The sequence below is a fragment of the Theropithecus gelada genome, chromosome 20 (assembly GCF_003255815.1).
Source record: "Theropithecus gelada isolate Dixy chromosome 20, Tgel_1.0, whole genome shotgun sequence".
Taxonomy (NCBI): domain Eukaryota; kingdom Metazoa; phylum Chordata; class Mammalia; order Primates; family Cercopithecidae; genus Theropithecus; species Theropithecus gelada.
In genome coordinates, this window is record NC_037688.1 from 17746662 (window position 1) to 17760627 (window position 13966).

Genomic DNA, 13966 nt, shown 5'->3' on the forward strand with positions numbered 1-13966 from the left:
TTGGCCAGTCTTGTGTAGCATAGAGGTCCTGCAACATGTAGCTGGGAATATGGGAAACACTGGCAACCTGTGTCTCCCAGGGAGATACTGTCACCCTTAACCGAGAAGTAGAGGGAAAAGGAGTCATGTGTTCTTGACTGCACCCACCAAAATGGAGCCCCCATCATGCTGAGTTGGGTGGCTGGGAGTGGGGGAGCTAGTCTTGGCTCAGTTACTGCAGACTTGCTGTTCTTATTGAGATTTAGTAGCTTTTTAAAAATAAGTGTTTCTTCGCTGGCTTCATTGCCTTAAGAAAATTTCCAGACATTTGCATTATTTTAAAATATACACTTTCACCAGCTATAGTTGTTTCCCTAGTGAGAGAGTCTGTGTTACTCTTCATATCACCATCTAAAATTATCTTTTGAAAGGAGTTTATCCAATCTGAAGGCAATTCCCTAATCATTTCTATGTCAAAGAAAGGGGCCTCTATGTATAAAAAGTAAATTTTAAAAAGAGCCCTAATATTCACACCAGAACAGTTCTTTCCTCTTATGATTTTGATGCTGCCAGCATGTGATATCTCTCTGGTATTAATACTGGCACCTAAGCCATTTTCCAGACACTGAACTTTGAAACTCATCAGAAGAATGATTGAAATGCTAACAATAGGGATGTTTTTATTCTAGAAATGTTCAGTCTTATTCTGAAATTATCTGAGTTCCCTCCTTACACATAGTAAAGACAAATAAAGGAGATAATCATATCTGGATAATATTGCATTATATGACCACAGAGGTACTTCTGAATTTTCATGAAATGCTTTGTTATTACTATAACAGTAACAATACATAGCCAGGTCTAGTCCTCTCATACTAACATCAGTGCTAAGAGGTAGGTACCACTTTACCCCCATTTAACATGTGGGTAACTGGAAACTTAAGTTCACATAGCAAGCAAGTAGTAGAGGGGAGACTGCGAACATGAATCTCAGACGGATGAATTCCAAAGCCTCAGACTTTAATCACCTTATAATTGCTTCACACTGCTCTAGTGTTAACCAATGCTACAAACACTCATTTAGTGCTGCATTTTACAAAATGTTGTCCAGAGATCCCTGAAAGTCCTCAATACTCATTCAGGGATCCATGAAACTATTTCATAAAAGCTCTTTTCATAATATAAAGATATTGTTTGCCTTTTTTATTCCGCTTCTCTCACCGGTATGCAGTGGGGCTTCCAGAGGCCACAATACTCTGATTGGGAATGCCTCATGTGCTTGTATAGCTTTGTATCCTGTATCTCCCTTACTATTGCTATTATGTTAAACATTGATAGATATAACCCAAACATATGAGGATCCTTGAGGTTGTCCATTTTTAAAATTGCAATGGAATCCTAAGACCAAAATTTAGTTTGAGAATCACATATTTAATTAATGCTACTGTAAATTATTCTAAACCATGTGGAACCATTGTTCTCTTGTTTCTATGTATTCAATATTTTAGATTCCAAAGACATGTGAGATCATGCAGTATTTTCTTTTTCTGTGTCTGGCTTGTGTCACTTAGTATAATGTCCTCTAAACTATTCCATGTTATTGCAAATTGTACTATATCTTTCCATTTTCAAAGCTGAATAGCATTTCATTGTATATGTATAGCACAATATACAATTTAAAAAAACATACTTGGAAGGAATTGAGGTTACATAACATGCAGTTTATAATTCCATGGCTTGCAGAAAGAAAAGAAGTCCTTTTGCCTTGATTTTACATCACAAAATGTTACCATATTTACATTTTTCTTTCTTAATTTGCCTTGCCTATCTTTAAGTTTAGAGTTAAAAGTGTAATTGTAGTGACAATTTACCCTAGTTGTCTGATAACATATTATATTTTACTTATGTCAAAAATTTGGGGGTATCCTTTTTAGATATTTTATTGGTTCTATGTTATAATGTGCTTTGAACTTTTTAAAAATAGAAGTAACTGTAAATGTGGATTTTGCAAATTCAGTATACTTCTTATGTTAATGAAAGTGGTCTGAATTAACACTCTTCCCTTTCACCTTTTTTTCCTTCATTCATAAAATGACATTCTGTGGCTGTGGGATAATGGAGGAGTCAATTTTCATAACTGTATGTTGTGAGAATTTCACAAAAGTAAACAAAAACTTAGCTGGTCTGGCACCTTGAATAGAGTCTTTTCTGTTTACTTGCAGTAGTTTTGCTGCATTAATTGAAACTTAATCCCTCAGGAAATGGGGTACAGCACATCTCAAGAGTATTTCACCCAAGATCTGAGGAGTCCAGGGCATTTAAACATCAACTCCTGGCAGTCATTGTTTGAGGTCCATATTGGTTTTTCAGTGCTGCCACAACAAAATATCACAGACTGGGGGGCTTAAGCAATAGAAATTTGTTTTCTCACAGACTTGGAGGCTAAAAGTCCTAGATCACGGTGTTGGGAGGCTTGGTTTCTTCTGAGGCCTCTCTTACTGGCTAGCAGATGGCTGCCTTCCAATATGTCTTCACCTGGTCTTTCCTCTTTGGACATGCATCCCTGGTGTCTCTCTGTGTGTCCAAATTTCCTCTTCTTATAAGGACATCAGTCAGATTGAATCAGGGCCAACCCTAATGGCCTCATTTTAACTTAATCTCTTTAAAAGTCCTGTCTCCAAATACTGTCACACTCCAAAGTCCTGGAGGATAGAGTTTCAACAGATGAATTTTGTGCCGGCACAATTCAGCTCCTAGCAGGGGATGTGCTGGGGCAGGAGGATTTTTTTTGAACTACTTCTGATATGGGCAAAGCAGGCTCAAGCTGCCAGTATAGATCTATGACAAAGAAGTGCAGCTGTTCCCAGCTAGAAGTCAAACATGCACTGCAACTGTGAGGGCAAGGGTATATGGGTGGGGCAAAACAACATCTTCCATCTCTACACACAAAATCACAAGTATCCTAAGGTTGACCTTGTCAATTCAAACATGGTGTAGTCTCTTTGTTTCAAGAGAGTAATGACCATATCCATGCACATTTGGTCAAATGCATCTAACTACATTCTATATAAGTACTGAGATAGCAAAATAAATGACACAAAGGGATCATAGTCTAATGGGGTATATGATGTGAGTTCATTCATGGAAGAGATAGAGCCATGGGACATCATGCCATGGGAGAGAGTGGGGAGACGGGGATACAGGTCATCAAATAGTGAAGGCTTTCGTGCAATGGTGACTCCTGAGCTGAATCTTGGAAAATAGCTAGAAATCCATAAAACTGGCAAGAAGTTTGAGACAGAGATATGGAGAGAATTTTGCATATGGAGTAAGCAGGGTGGAGGTGGAGAGATAAGGATGGTGCATTAGTGCACTTAAATGTCCTATGGCAATGAGCTAGCATCTTTCAATAGAGATGCTGGTAGAGAAGGCAGCTCTATTCTCCACTTCTTAGATTATAAACCATAGAAGGAACTTATTCACAGGTATTATGTACTCAGCAATGCATTCAGAGGCTTTTCCCTTTCATTTTTTTCCTCATACAGTTGCAGAAGAGCAAAGTGACAAAAAGCAAACTAAGGTTTTCTCTGCAATTAAGAGTAAGCAGTTAAAGTTGTTCTCTCTCTCTTTGTCTCTCTCTGTCTCTCTCTGTCTCTCTCTCTGTCTCTCTCTCTCTCTCTCTTTCTCTCTCTCTGGAGGACCCAAAGCTGCTGGCAGCTGAGAAAAACCACATGGAAGGATTTTTTATGCCAAGCTGGCTTGAATCCCAGAGTCATGCATATTCCTTTGAAAACGGGTTTTGACTCCAGGCTAAGAAACCAGACTATGTTAGAAGGGAATATTCTCATCAAAGTCAGAGCATTTGCATTTAATTCAGCATTTTGCTCCATCCCAAGATAGCTTTTTTAGTTATTGCAAAATGTAAGACACTATTCCCCTGGGAAAGAAAAAAAGGAATCATCCACTTGCCTTTTGAGACTTAAAATGAAGCGATTCCACAATTACCATGGACTTGGTTAGAACTGTCTCCCTGGGTAAAAAGCGATCCTGTTTACTTACGGTGCATGCATGCATACATGTGCTTGTCTACTTTAAAAAGGGAAACAAGCAATCTGAAATACAAATGTTTACCATTACATGGATTTTAACATTTTTAAGATTTAATGCATGGCTAAATTAAGAGCTGGCACTAATTGTCCTAAAGCATATTTTCACTTGTAAAGAAAGTTAGAAGGATTTATAGAGAAATTGGGCAATTTATGTTAACCTCTGCCATGGATATTATGAGACCAGGCAATATGTTACTCATCCCATATTTTTATTTACTAAATATGACAAACTCAGGTCACTCAGTTTTATCTGGAAGTGCCAGAACTCAAGCCAAGATTGCCTAAGCAAAGCTAACATAGTGAAGCGTTGTGCACTATTGATACAAATATATCATGGCACTATATTCAGTATTTTCTTTTCTTAGCTATGGGAAATGCTTGTGTACTGATGTGCATTTATTTGTATGATAGTTGAAAGACCAGTGTTTGAAATTCCTAAGACCTAGGTTGGAATTACTGCTCTTCTGTTAGTCAGTTGTGCAATGTTACTCATATTTCTTTCATAACCTCAATGTTCTTACTTGTTAAAGGGGGATTATTTTGCCTCCACTGATATGTAGGTAAATACAAGTTGACCAATTGGCTTCTGCCTGACACTGCATGAAAAGTTAAACTTGAATTATTTCATTAAATCTTCACATGAAAACTCCGAGGGTAGAAACTAGTAATAAGAATTCTGACTCCATCATTGTTGTTGTTGTTTTCCTTTTTTTTTTAGTTCAGAGATACATGTGCAGAATGTACAGGTTTGTTACATAAGTATACATGTGCCATGATGGTTTGCTGCACCCATCAACCTGTCATCTAGGTTTTAAGCTCCACATGCTTTAGGTATTTGTCCTGATGCTCTCCCTCCCCTTGCTCCTCACCCCTCCCTCCGACAGGCCCCAGTGTATGTTGTTCCCCTCCCTGTGTCCACAGGAGCTTTAAAACTTCACCTCTCCTTCTTCCCTGCTGCCTCACATCTGGGCAAGCTGATAAGAAAGCCTGAGTGCTCTTAGAAAGGAGTTCAAACAATGGAAGCTCTCATCTCATCCTCACCCCAACTATCATAAAAGCCCCAAGCCTATCTCCTTTCCTTGATCTCTCCAACCACTTAAGGATCAGCTTGGGAAGCCTGCCCTTTTCTCTCCAGAAAGACTCATTTTGTGACTAATAAACATTTCATACTCTTTTGGGGTGTGTGTGTGTGTATGTGTGTGTGTGTGTGTGTATGTCTTCAGTTTTAACATCTGAACCAAACTTTGGAAGGGGGTCCGTCCTATTTCTTTGGAGTGACTACAAAACAATACTATTATTTCTGTAATTTAGAGATGAGAAAAACTTGGACTTAAATGAGGATTAACTTGCCACAGTCACACAGACTAGTAAATTAAGCATCTGACTTTACAGTCGCAGCTTGTGGTGTTAGGAAGATAAAATGAGGACATTCATAAGAAATGTTGAGTCCAGCACTCAAGACATGTTTAATGCCCCGTAAATCCCACCCACATCTAGGTAAAATGGGGAGGTCGGCATGTGTGAACATCAAAGTAGGTTATTGATTCACTGTTGTGCCATCTGCACCGAACTCAGAGCTTTCCTAGAAATAAAGGTTTACATGCGAACAACCATCTGATGCTTGCAAACACTCTATGACTCTCTCTTCAAAGCACTGAAAATGCACAACTTCCATCAGTCCAAGACAAGAAGTTTATTTTCCAGTCTCACATATTTCATTCCCCAGTTGTTTGCTGGAAGCTGCTGGCTGGCTGCCAACATGACAACCCTCATCTGTCATCAGTGTGTGTGCGCCTTCTATGTACGGCCTTTCACGGAGACTTGTAGGATATGTCTTCTATTCGCCGGAAGGGTGGACACTCTGCTAAGACTCTTATGAATCCTAGTGTTCTCTGCCTCTCTGTGTAAGGTACAGTTAAACCTCCCCTAATCTGAGAATGACATCTCCTGACACCTCTGTGATACACCAGGAAATCACTAATTGCCTAACCCAAGGTCATAAAGTTTTACTCCTATGTTTTTGACAGCATACATGTGCAGAATGTGCAGGTCTGTTATGCCTGAGAACCAAAAACATGCTGGGTTTTCTGGTCTTTCTAACAGCCAGTACTATTTCTCCTCCTCCTCATTCAACTCAACTGCTGCTACTACTGTTACAACAATTACTACTACTACTTCTATTAGTAATTATAAGTAAGCATTCCCTAATAGTAGCTAGTTTATCTACTGCATGCTATTCTGTGTGTGCTTTATATGCAAGATTCCATCCTCATTATTATACTATTAAGCAGGCTTTATAACCGCCCCCTTTTCTGAATGAGGAAACTGTTACATAAAGCTGTGCCCATGTTATTCGCTACTTGCTAGCTAAACAAGGATTTGATCACTGCTTCTTTGACATCTAATTATCTTTAAATATCATCTTGTTTATTATTGTAGTTTAGATATCTGTCCACTCCAAACCGCTTGTTGAAATTTTATCTCCAATGTTAGAAATGTGGCCTAATGGAAGGTGTTTGGGTCATTGAGGCAAGTCCTTCATGAATAGATTAATGCCCTCCCTGGAGGGAGCAGAGGTGTGAGTGAATTTTCGTTCTCTTAGTTCCCATGAGACCTGGTTGTTAAAAAGCCTGACTCTTTCCCCAGTCTCTCTTGCTTCCTCTCTTGCCATGTGATCTCTACACACATCATTTTCCCTCTATCTGTCACTATAAGTGGAAGCAGCCTGAGGTCCTCACCAGATGCCAAGTCTTGATCCTTCCAGCCAGCAGAACCATAGCTAAATAGACCTCTTTTCTTTATAAATGACCATCCTCACGTGTTCCTTTATAGCAACACTACATGGAATAAGAAATCTGGCGTCTTCTGGTAGAGAAATCTGAATCTCAGATAACATGGTAACTAGTTCAAGGTTATAGGATAGGATTTCTAGAATTCAGATTTGCCTGGCCACAGATAAATACTCTCATTTTCTTTCCATACAGAACAGTAAAGTGTTAATTCTATATCCTCAGTGGTGCCTTTTCTAGCTTTCATGCTAAATAAAGGTCCTAATATTAGAAAGGAAAGGACACTTTGCATACTGCACTTACGGAATGCTACTGCTCTGAGAGAGAAGGTGGGAGGTGCTCAGTGAGTGAGTTAGATACGCTTGTGTCTGTAGTAATACTCTATATGTCCTTCTCTATCCTCGTCTCTCCCTCTGGATTTTTCTAATATTACTTCCCTGCTTTCAAGATGAAACAGTTATCTATTCTTTTTGAGATGAGCCCATGACATACTGCATGCACCTCTTTTAGCATTTTTCACATGGCTCCTCAATGATTTTCACATCTATCTGTGTCTCCTAGACGGCAAGCAACCTGAGGGTGAGAAGTGCATGATTTGTTTATTGGCATCTCATGTTTCTCAAATAATAGGCCCTTTAAGTCTCTGTAATGATTTTGCAGATGACTGACTGAATGACATTGAAATTGCCACTAGTTGGCAAAAGTGTTTTTGCTTGTTTCACTGAGGAGGGAGAAAAGGAGGTAACAGGTGAAACACAGGGGCTTGAGGGTCAGAGTGACATTCAGAGAGATACGGAGGAGATATGTGGATGTTGTCTTGGACACTCAGCTCCATAAAGGTTATATGAAGGACAAGCTAACATTAAGCAAAATCTGTAAGGCTATTTCTAAATAGATTATTCAATTACAGACATTTCTCCTGAATATAAGAGTTTCATACTGATTCAGAGTAAAGGATACTTGGTAGCATCAAGTCTTTGATGTTTTCTGGGAAACAAAGAATGTGTTCAGTGAATGCTCTTTCATGCGTAGAATATGATCAGTGCTATTCACCAGGTGACCCTTAAAGTGTCACAGAAAGACGTGAAGCTTCTGAGGTGAAAAATTGCATCCAAAATATGCCTTTGATTTGCTTAAGGCACGTTAGAGGGAAGCATTCAGAATCGGAATGAAGTTTTTAAAGGACACAAACGAAAATAAGGAGCAACTTTAATATCTTCACTGTTGAACATCATAAGGTATTTTACTAAGTGGCTTAAACGGAAAATATTTTTTCAAAAAGGAAAAGGATGACAGGCATTATCGAGCTGAACTGGAGAAAGAGTTTTAGGTAAATCCTCAGCGGTATTGTAGAAAGAAGTATTATCAACCGCTGGAATCATAGCACGGTGTCCATACATATTCCGGGCAAATTTTTCCTCAAATGTCAGCATATTACATTGCAAGTTTATATCTGATTTTCTGTCTGTTCTCATATCTAGGTCTCTTTTGGAATTGTTGATTTCAAACCATACTTTCCCCTCCCCCTGACTGGGTAACACTGAATATTTAAGGCACTAAGAAATCAAAACCCAGAAGTTGTCAGTACTGAGGCACCTGCTGTGTACATGCCCTGAATGTGTGAGTGGAAGACAGAAGCCTATGTTGGTGGAATTCACATGGCAGTGAGAAAAGACAAATGTGACACACTAGCCTCTACTCTCCATAGGGGATGAAATGATTATAAACAGGAAGTACTACTCCAGGGGTGTTGGTAGATATGCAAGGAAGACTCTTCAGGCCATTTTCATTTTGGGGGAGTAGAAAAATAAAGCAAAGCAATAAAATGATGGCTATGTGAAAAGATGGATTAAAGAGAGGAGATGGCATAACTGAAAAAAAACAGTTGCCTTGTTTGAATACATCTAAAATGCAATGGCTGAGGGGCATCTTCCTAGTCTGTCTCCTTGTACCATTTGTGTACCTCCCACAAAAACAAAACAAAACAAAAAAACCAGGATGGTTTTCAGTTGACTACAATCCCTTATGCCCTTCCGCAGATCCTGAACCACACACAAGCCTCTCTTGGTTAGTGTGATATGTTAAACATTTGACCAATTATCACATAACAATCCTCACAACCACACACTAGAAAAAATGATCACCACTAGTTCTATAAATGACTCAATTTTTTTTTTTTGAATGGCTGCTCATTAACGTACTCACTCCCACACCCACCAGCACCATGACAGTTCTGGGAACATTTGTATTTGGTGTAAAAATGAATGACGCCATGGTTCCGAGAAATCTTCACTTTTTTCCAGAAATCTTTTTGAATATTCTACCTTTTGGTTAAAGAAACCTGTAAAGATAGAAACCCCAAACCTCACGGCATGCAATCTCTCTTGAGTATGTCCGAACTCCCTTTTCTTGAGTGTGTTTTTTAGCTTTGCTATTAAGTCCCATACTTTCAGTATTTCCTGATTTGTTCTTGATTCACCTCTGGAAACAAACAGTATCTAAGAGCCTGGACACTGGCCTGGGTAAAAGGTCCCACTGGCATTTAGGGATCTCTCTTCTCCCACTGGTATCACTTAGACAGATTACATTATTTCTCTGAATCCCTTTCTTATATTAAAATGCCTCATATAAAAAAGTCATTAAAATGACTTCCATAAAATCATTTTAAGGATTGGCTATAATATGTCAAGTATTTAGCATAAATATAGGATGAATGAAGGGCAGTGATGGTGCTGGTGGTGATGACGATGGTGTTGAAGATAATGACGCTTGATATGCCTATGCAAGAGGGAAGGGAAAAGTAAGTCTGATTTTTCCCTCTTTTAGAAATGCTGCCATCAGCAAAACTCATACTAACCAAGAGAGATTATGTGTGGTTCAGGAACTCTGGAAGAGCATCAGGGATTGCAATGAACTGAAAACCATCCTAGGTTGGTGTGGGAGGTTCACAAAAGGCATAGGAGACAGACTAGGAAGAATGTTCCTCAGACAATGAGATATGGTAACACATATTCAAATCTGTGTGAATCTGGCATCAGGAGAAACAGCTCATTAGTATTTAATGCTGACAATGTGAATTCTGAATTATTTTGTGTCAATTAAACTTTATAAGATAACTGTGAGCTAAGAGTACTTAACAAGGTATGAAGTATTGAGGACACAGAATAGTGACATGTGTTTGATTGTCCTGCTTGGGCTATTTGTTCCAATTGGATCTAGTAAAAGTAGCATGCTTGGAGAAATAGAAACATTTTGAAGAGATGGGAGATGTTTGATTGGACCTGAATAGAACTGGCATCTGTAAGAGAGATTCTGCACAAGTCCTGTGGGCAAAAGGTGAGTGAAAAATATAGAAGGCAAGTTTCAGGTTAGCACAAGGGAATAGAAATACCTAATAATAATAATACAAATTATAGTAATAGTAACAAAAGTATTTTAAGGTAGCATAGGCCACTAAATGTGTCCTATCCTTTCCTTAAAAGTATGCAAAAGATGCCAGGTAGCCACTAAAATAATATATTTTTCTAAGGAAAGACCTGCTGTGAGTGCAATATTGAGCTATATTACTCAAAGATTACCTTCAACCCCAAGATTTAAGAACTTTGATAGAGTAAACTATTCATTTTACATGATGTTTGTATTTTCACTGTATTAATACCTCCAATAGGTTGACTCTGCTAGTGCTGGCAAAACACAGTGAAGAAACCCAAAATATTTCACCGCAAAATATACTTCTTTGACATATTAACAGAAGTTGCCTTGCAAAGCTATTTTAAGTGGAGAAGATTTGCATCTGTAGAGAATCTGCACTCTACAGATTCTGCACTCTCTGTGGTCCTCCCTCATCTGGATCTAGGAAAGATTGAGTCTGACATCGTTAAACACCCAAAAGAAACATTTACAACTCTTATATCTGGAGGCTGCTACCTGTGAGGTTCATCTACATAACAAGACCATCTTTGCCAGCCAGGCCTCCTCTTCTCCCCTTCCCATAACCTGGCCACGTCTTTGAGTTCTTGTATTTTGTATGACTCACATGCACATTATTAGATGCATATGCCTTTTCTCCTATGTTAAAAGAAAAATGTTAGACAAATTAAATTTAACAGAATTTAATTGAGTAAAGAACAATGTGCAAATCAAGCAGCCTATACCCCAAGCCAGAATAGGTTTAGAGAGACTCTCGTGCTGTCCTGTGGTTGGAGAGGATTTATGGACAGAAAAGCGCCGTAAACGAAACAGAAGTGAGGTACAGAAACAGCTGGATGGGTTATAGCTCAGTGTTTGTCTTATTCGAACAGTTGGTGCCCTGTGATTGGCCAACACTTGATGATTGGTACAAGAGTGGGTTACAGCCCATTTATGTGTAGTTTACAGGTCACTGTATATGGAGAAACCTTTAGACTATACTTACAAGGAGACAGTTTTAGGTTAAACTTAATTTAACACCTATTAATCTGCCTTTCACCAATTGACTTTTCAGTGAACCTTCAGAGGGCAAAAGGGAAGTTTTCCCTTGGCCCCTACAACAAAGATGGGCAAAATGGCAACTCTTACCATTATAAATTTTTAACTATGTAAACTTAATTTTTCTTAAAAGAAATAACCAAATTCCATCCTAACATGTATCTTGTGTTTTAAAAATATATATTTTATTCTTTCCTTGCCTTAGTCTAATTAATGGCTGCTGGGTATTGTAAGCAGGTCAGGTGTATTTTTCAAGTATTTTATGCATAATAGGAGTTGAGATGATGTTTTTAATCTAAGGTAACAAAGATGATTATTACTTAGTAAATGGCATTGACTTTTGTATATTTGTGCGAATTTAAGAGCTAGAAAATCATGTTCAGGAGTAGAGAATTTTGAATTACCTAAATTTTCCCAGTAATTTGATAACAATTATTTCTCATTCAGTAATTATTTTTTGAGATGCTAAAAATGTAATAAAATAAAATCTTCATGATTGCCAAGAGCAGAATGAATTACAACTATAATCTCATTGTCACTCAAGAGTAGGGAATTAGAATACTCTAATGGTGTCAATGGGATGTGTGAGGTGGACACTTCCATACGATGAGGAACGTTTTGTATAAATGATGATTGACTGGGTCCGATCTCTGGTGTGTGACTGGCACATCCTGGATGCCACACGTACCCCAAACTGGGTAGCACACGAATTTACATTTGCATCCATCTGTGTCTTTTTGACTATCTCTGTTATTAGTCTCCTGGTGGCTCACCATCCATGGGAAAATGAGGCAGCTCAGAAATGAACTCATTAGCTCTCTTATGCATCTAATAAGAGCGGTGATAACTACAGATTTCAATCTGTAGTCCCCTGTAGAGTAATTCTCATTTTTCTAACCTGTCATCAGATAACATTAAAGTCTCAGTGAAAAACAATTGTCTTTCCAAATCGTCTTTCAGGTAGCTGAAAGTAAGAATTAGGCCACTTATTTGTCTGATTTTCCTAACTAGAGGTAATAAGCTTGTAAGGAAAATACAATTTGGTAATTATACATATCAAATGTCTAGCATGTTCTCCGGAAAGGTAAATTATATGTTGTCATACAAACATACAATAGGCAGAATTTCTCAATTACAGTGTAATGAACATTCTGAGAGGAATGCAGAAGAATATGAAATTGTAATTATAACACCTTAATACATGACATTCTCATGTCATTTTTTATTTTTGTTATTATTATTATTATTCTTACTATTATTGATACAGGGTCTCGCTCTGTCATCCAGATTGGAATGCAGTGGCACAATTTTGGCTCACCACAACCTTGGCCTCTTGGGCTCAAGCGATCCTCCTACCTCAGCCTCCATTCTGGTGTCTTTAATTGAACCCCTGAAACAAACTTAATATTTGTGGGGGTGGGAATAGCAGAGAATTTTATGTGACAAGTATTTTACAATCACTTCTATTTCAGAGGAATTCTAGATATTCCTGCACTGGAATGTTATAGCAATGTCTTAGATTAATTATTCAAAATATTTCAGCAATCACAAGATTTGATTCATAATCACCAATAAACCATACATAATTAATATTGATGACATATGAAATGTAGCTTCTATTGTGTAGGTTTATCCAATAATGGCATGAGATGGTCATCATCCTGATTGTAAGTTTTACTGAAGGTCATGTGGTAAGTCAAGAGTGTTCTTCACGAACAGAATATCTCAGGTAATGAATTGAATTGTAAGCCTTTGAATGATGACACTTACATACACAACCTGAATTTCTTAAGCCTTTCAGCAAGTATAAATCAAAGCACATTAAATGTTTAGGTTTGGAAATTCAGCTCAGCTTCAAGTTGGGCTTTGTGGTTGATTATCCTTTTCCAAACTGTTCAAAGACATCATCAATCAGATTTGAGAATCCTGGAATGAGTATTAAACTCAGCACATGAGTAGATTAGAGTCCAGAAATGAGAAGAAATGTATATTTTGATTTATTTCATTAGAGTTGCTTTCTGAAGACATTACAGATTGCAAAACTGTTCTCCTGCATTACCATGATGAGATCATTCTGCAGAAGTGGTGCTAATGTCTGTATTTAACAGACAACGTTTGCAATGATAGATAGAAACCAAAACATAAAATCTGCAAATCAATATGTTTCTGGTTATTTCTAAGTGTTGCCCACATTTGCTGGAGACTGAATCTACTTTCAACCAAGGAAAATATATTAGCAAGAACATCCTGAGAATTAAATTATAAATGTCTGTTATAGATTTTCAATGTTTCACAATCATGATCTTGTGAATAGTTATTTCCTGTGGCTTTGGCCCATTGCAGTTTACAATGTTTTCTCTTCCAATAGCTAACTATGAAATGGAAGGTAGTAACTATGATCATTTTTTTTTTCTTTTTTATCCTTTGCTTTCTACATTGCTCTTGATGTCTTCATAGAAACATATCTTATTATGGTAACATGACTGTCAGTCATTTCATAAACTGCTGCTGATACTAGAATCAGGTCTAAAAGGTAGCTCATGCCTGTAATCCCAGCACTTTGGGAGGCTGAGGTGGGTGGATCACAAGGTCAGGAGTTCGAGACCAACCTGGCCAACATGG